Genomic DNA, 5,186 nt, shown 5'->3' on the forward strand with positions numbered 1-5,186 from the left:
ATAATAAGTTCAACAGGGTAGATGTACTTAAGGAACATGAGACTTTTTCAGATAAATAAAGGCAAATATTGCAAACTACACAAAAGGCAGCCGCTAAAGCATTTAAGTTTCAAAATAGAACAAATGAAACAGACTAACTTGTCAATTCCACTTAGAAACAAAATATTAATTCTAAAAATAAATCTTAGTTTGTTTTACAGAAGAACAGACAAAATTGACTAACTTTTGTCAATATCAAATAAACTGAGAACTAAAAGGAAATTCTCAATCTCTCCTTGTTGTATTAGCTTAGCTTTTCAAACAGTTTTAACAGTTACTTTAGTCTGACAAAAGCCGAATGACGAATTAGCGCTTCCAGTCAGAGACTGAGGCTACGTCCACACGTACACGGGTATTTTTGAAAACGGAGATTTTCCGTTTTCGTTTTAAAAAATAATCCCGTCCACACATAAAGGGAGAAATGAAGGAAAACGCCGCTATGAACATGCCAAAGCAACAGGTGGAGCTAGATTCCTAACCGTGCAGAAATGTTGGCCAATCAGAAGTCTAGAAGCCTCGGTGGGAAAAAGTAAACAAAGCTGGGGCATAGAAGCAGAACAGAGTCGTATGTGTGGAGGGACAGTAACTGTGTGTATATGTAAGCATTTAAACACTGCAGAGAGTAGAATTAACAGTAACAGTATTGTAGAAATTCATTTCACCGAAACAATAACGTGGCGCACAGTGTGATGTCAAAAAATGCACACACCTTTGACACTGCGTTTTCTCCGCTTTTCTAGTCCACATGTAAATGCAAAAACAGAGTTTTCAAAAATATCCACCCTGGCCGGAGTTTTTAAAAATCTTCGTTTTCAGTGACCAAAAACGCCGTTTACGTGTGGACGAAAGGTGCAAACGCATAGAAAAATCTGCGTTTTCAAAAATACCCGGGTACGTGTGGACGTAGTGCATGCACCAGTTTATTGTATTTCCAGACTTGCTTTCAGCATAATTTACAGTGCACGCTACTGTTTTTTGTCAGACTTGAAATAGCCGAAATACCTTCACACTACGGAACTTCTATGGCTCTTCCGTTCGACAATCTCTCCGGCATTGGAACCATCATCTGTTTTCTCTTCTGTAACCTTCGGTCACGCTCGGTTGATTTTTCTAGTTCGCACACTCATTTCCTCCATTACCCGGGCGGTACGGTGGCTGGCTGCTTCCCAAACGAATACACATGTGCGGCTTGGCACTTCTGCTGTACGTAACAAGTCACGTGACGTGACGCTGCGGCTGTGATTGGTTCGGCTCTGCGCTACGTAATTTGGATTGGCTAGACCCCCTATGCTAAGCAAGCCTACCGCAGACATGAGCGAGACAGATAAATATGAAGGCATGCCGGCTCGGACGTCGCCCGGATCAACAAGGTCTGCATCAGGTGTTGAGGAACCAGGGCACCCTGACGAAAAGTGGGCTACTGGAACAAGAAGGCATCGGTGGGCAAGAGACGAAAACAGGGCATTGTTGGAATGCTACTACGCAAGTAACCCCGGCGGAAGGGGCTACATGAATAGGATGAGGGACCTATGGATTCTTCGATACCCAACATCCACAATGACGGCGAAACAACTAGTAGCTCAGTGTTCCAACATTCGAAAGAAGGGACTGCTCTCACAGCTAGAGATTGACGAGGTACAACACAAATGCTACGGCAAGGAGGAGTCAGGACGCCAGGTCAGGGGGGCGATATCATCACCCCCACCCGAGATTGGGTACATAGCCCCAAGTGCGATAGGAGAAGGATCGTTGAGTGCGAGAGGAACTGACCTGAAAAATAGGATCATGGCCAAGCTTGAAACCTGGATCCCCCGTAGCCGGTTACCAAGATTACGTGAAGTACCCTCAGAAGGTCTGCTAGATGATGTTAATGCAGCACTACGGGCAATACCTACAACCACGATTACCGACACTAACAAGCTGATCTACAATACGGCAGCAGTGATCAGTGAGATGCTTGGCTACAAGTTGAACAGCGACAAGGGGCAGTACCCTCCATGGAGAAGGAGGCTAGAGGGCAAGATCAAAGTAGCACGGAGGGAGGTTAGCCAACTAACGGAGTTGCAGAAAGATGCGACAAATAAGGTGCCTAAGAAATACAGCAAGCTGTCCATACCTGAGGCCTTGGAAACTGCCAAGCAAAGACTCAGCCTTGGCCAGCCGCTTGAGGAGGTACACCAGAGAGATAGAAGGCAGGAGAATAAACCAGCTGTTCTCCACAGAACCAGCAAAGGTGTACTCTCAGTGGCAAGGGAACAATAAGAGAACAGCACCACCAAGGCTGGAGACGGAGCAATACTGGAAGAGCATATGGGAGAAGGATGCAACCCATAACGGCAATGCTCAGTGGCTAGAGGATCTGAGGGCAGACCACAGCGACCTCCCTGAACAGGGTCCAGTAACCATCACAGTGGCAGATATCTCCAGTATGAAGAGTTGGACATGTCGGGCCCTGGTGCTGTCCAACAGCACCAGGGCCCGACATGGTTCACGCCTACTGGCTGAAGAAGCTGACTGCACTCCACGGGCGTCTGGCAGCACAAATGAACCAGCTGCTAGTTAACGAGAGACACCCGGAATGGCTAACTGAAGGCCGGACGGTCCTGATCCCCAAGGACCCCAAGAAGGGACCGGTCCCCTCCAACTACCGACCAATAACCTGCCTCAGTACTACATGGAAGCTCCTGTCAGGCATCATATCGGCTAAGATGAACAGGCACATGGGTCAATACATGAGCGGGACACAGAAAGGAATTGGCAAGAATACCAGAGGCGCAAAACACCAGCTACTGGTAGACAGAACAGTCAGCCGAGACTGCAAGACCAGACTGACCAACCTGTGCACTTCCTGGATTGATTACAAGAAGGCCTATGACTCAATGCCCCACAGCTGGATACTGGAATGCCTAGAATTGTACAAGATCAATGGGACCCTAAGAGCCTTCATCAGGAACTCAATGGGGATGTGGCGTACAACACTAGAGGCCAACTCCAAGCCCATAGCACAAGTCACCATCAAGTGCGGGATCTACCAAGGAGATGCTCTGTCCCCACTGCTGTTCTGCATAGGCCTGAACCCCCTCAGTGAGATCATTAACAAGACTGGCTACGGATACCGACTACGGAACGGAGCAGTTGTCAGCCACCTCCTGTACATGGATGACATCAAGCTGTATGCCAAGAGTGAACGAGACATCGATTCACTGATCCACACTACCAGGCTATACAGCAATGACATTGGAATGTCGTTCGGACTGGAGAAGTGTAGTCGGATGGTAACAAAGAGAGGGAAGGTAGTCAGAACTGAGGGGATTGAACTACCAGAAGGCAACATTGCAGACATAGAGGACAGTTACAAGTACTTGGGGATCCCGCAGGCGAATGGGAACCATGAAGAGGCCGCTAGAAAAGCTGCAACCACCAAGTACCTGCAGAGGGTCAGGCAAGTCCTGAGGAGTCAGCTGAATGGTAAGAACAAGATCCGGGCCATCAACACGTACGCCCTGCCCGTGATCAGGTACCCTGCTGGGGTAATAGGCTGGCCAAAGGAGGAGATAGAAGCCACTGACATAAAGACAAGAAAGCTCCTTACCATGCATGTAGGGTTTCACCCCAAGTCCAGCACCCTGAGGCTGTACGCTAAGCGGAAGGAAGGGGGCCGGGGACTGGTGAGTATCAGCACCACAGTCCAGGATGAGACAACGAACATCCAAGAATACATTGGGAAGATGGCCCCAACTGACCGAGTGCTCAGTGAATACCTCAGGCAGCAGAAACCCAAGAAAGGGGAGGGAGACGAGGAACCATCATGGAAGGACAGGCCCCTGCACGGTATGTACCACCGGCAGATAGAGGAGGTTCCAATACCTTCTTGCTTTTTCTTTGTCCCCCAAAAAAGTTATGTACAAAATGAAGGAGAACAATGCTGGTCCGTACAAAGACAGACTTGATGAAAAGTCAAAGAAAAGATACGAGGAAAAATCAAAAGGAGTGAAAGGGTTAGACCCGTACGAGCACACAGAGTGGACAAAATACGTTAATGTGCTGCCCAACTTTCACCACGCTCATATTTATAATTATACGGTTCTTGGAGTGAGTGCATACACTCGTGAAATTTAGTAACTTCAGGTCACTGCAACAAGCCCAGGTACAGTTTACCGACGGATGGGTACAGGACCTTGAAATGCACCGCGTAGAACGAAAGACCATCGTACCTATCATAAGTTTACCAGTCTCACAAATCGTCTTCATAAATACACATTCGCTAACAGTTTATTAATAGGACCTTTACGCTCAACGGTAATTAATTAGTAGTGGAAATAATTTCTGGTACGCATTACAGAAATGTAGCAGTGACAATAATGCTGTAATCGTACTGGGCAATTGGTGATACAAAAAAACCTGTTTTACCCTGTGAATAAAAGTATGTTTTTGTCAATGTACCATGGTAATAACAGAATCGAAACGCAATATTGTGTCAGGACATTTCACTATTTATGCACAATAAACAAAGGAGCATAGCGCGACAATTTCTGTTCAGTGCCAGACTTGCTTGTAACCTATATCACCAGTTATGTTATGAAAAATGACGTATTAACTACTACAAAACACTGACCTTTGTGGGAATGCTTGGAGCAGACTAACATGTGAGCTGGAGTGTTCTGGGACGTTATATTTGGTCTTTGAATGGCTGCAATCCAGGTCATCCGTCGCCTGTTTGTTACTTCGGAAAGATAGCTCGAACAATTTCTCTTCAACGACGTAATCCGATAACAACCAATCTCTTTACCCGTCGGCTTCCCGTGGCTGTCAGGCGACCGGCTATTGCAGTTAATAATACAACAGCTTCTTGCCATTTTTTGTGTTTCTTTTTATCGCTGTGTGACTGATTTCAATTGAAAGCCTGCGTGCGCTAGTGCCTCTTGCCACGAGTTCCCAGAATCCTTTGCGGTTTTACCCCTGAATGACATCACATTTTCAATCTCTATAGCTGTGGGGTGTGGTCGGGAAAGCCAACGCGTCTTAAATAAATCTCCACATCCCTGCACTTATAGAATATGTAGAGAGTGAAGAATCTCTCACCTAGAGAACCACAGTTACAATGTAATCATACGTTACTAGGTGTTTTTATTGTAAATGCTTGCAAA

Source organism: Diplotaxodon limnothrissa, linkage group LG13 (genome assembly GCF_057381915.1).
Source record: "Diplotaxodon limnothrissa isolate DT_005_m linkage group LG13, D_limnothrissa_male_GT1.1, whole genome shotgun sequence".
NCBI classification, from domain to species: domain Eukaryota; kingdom Metazoa; phylum Chordata; class Actinopteri; order Cichliformes; family Cichlidae; genus Diplotaxodon; species Diplotaxodon limnothrissa.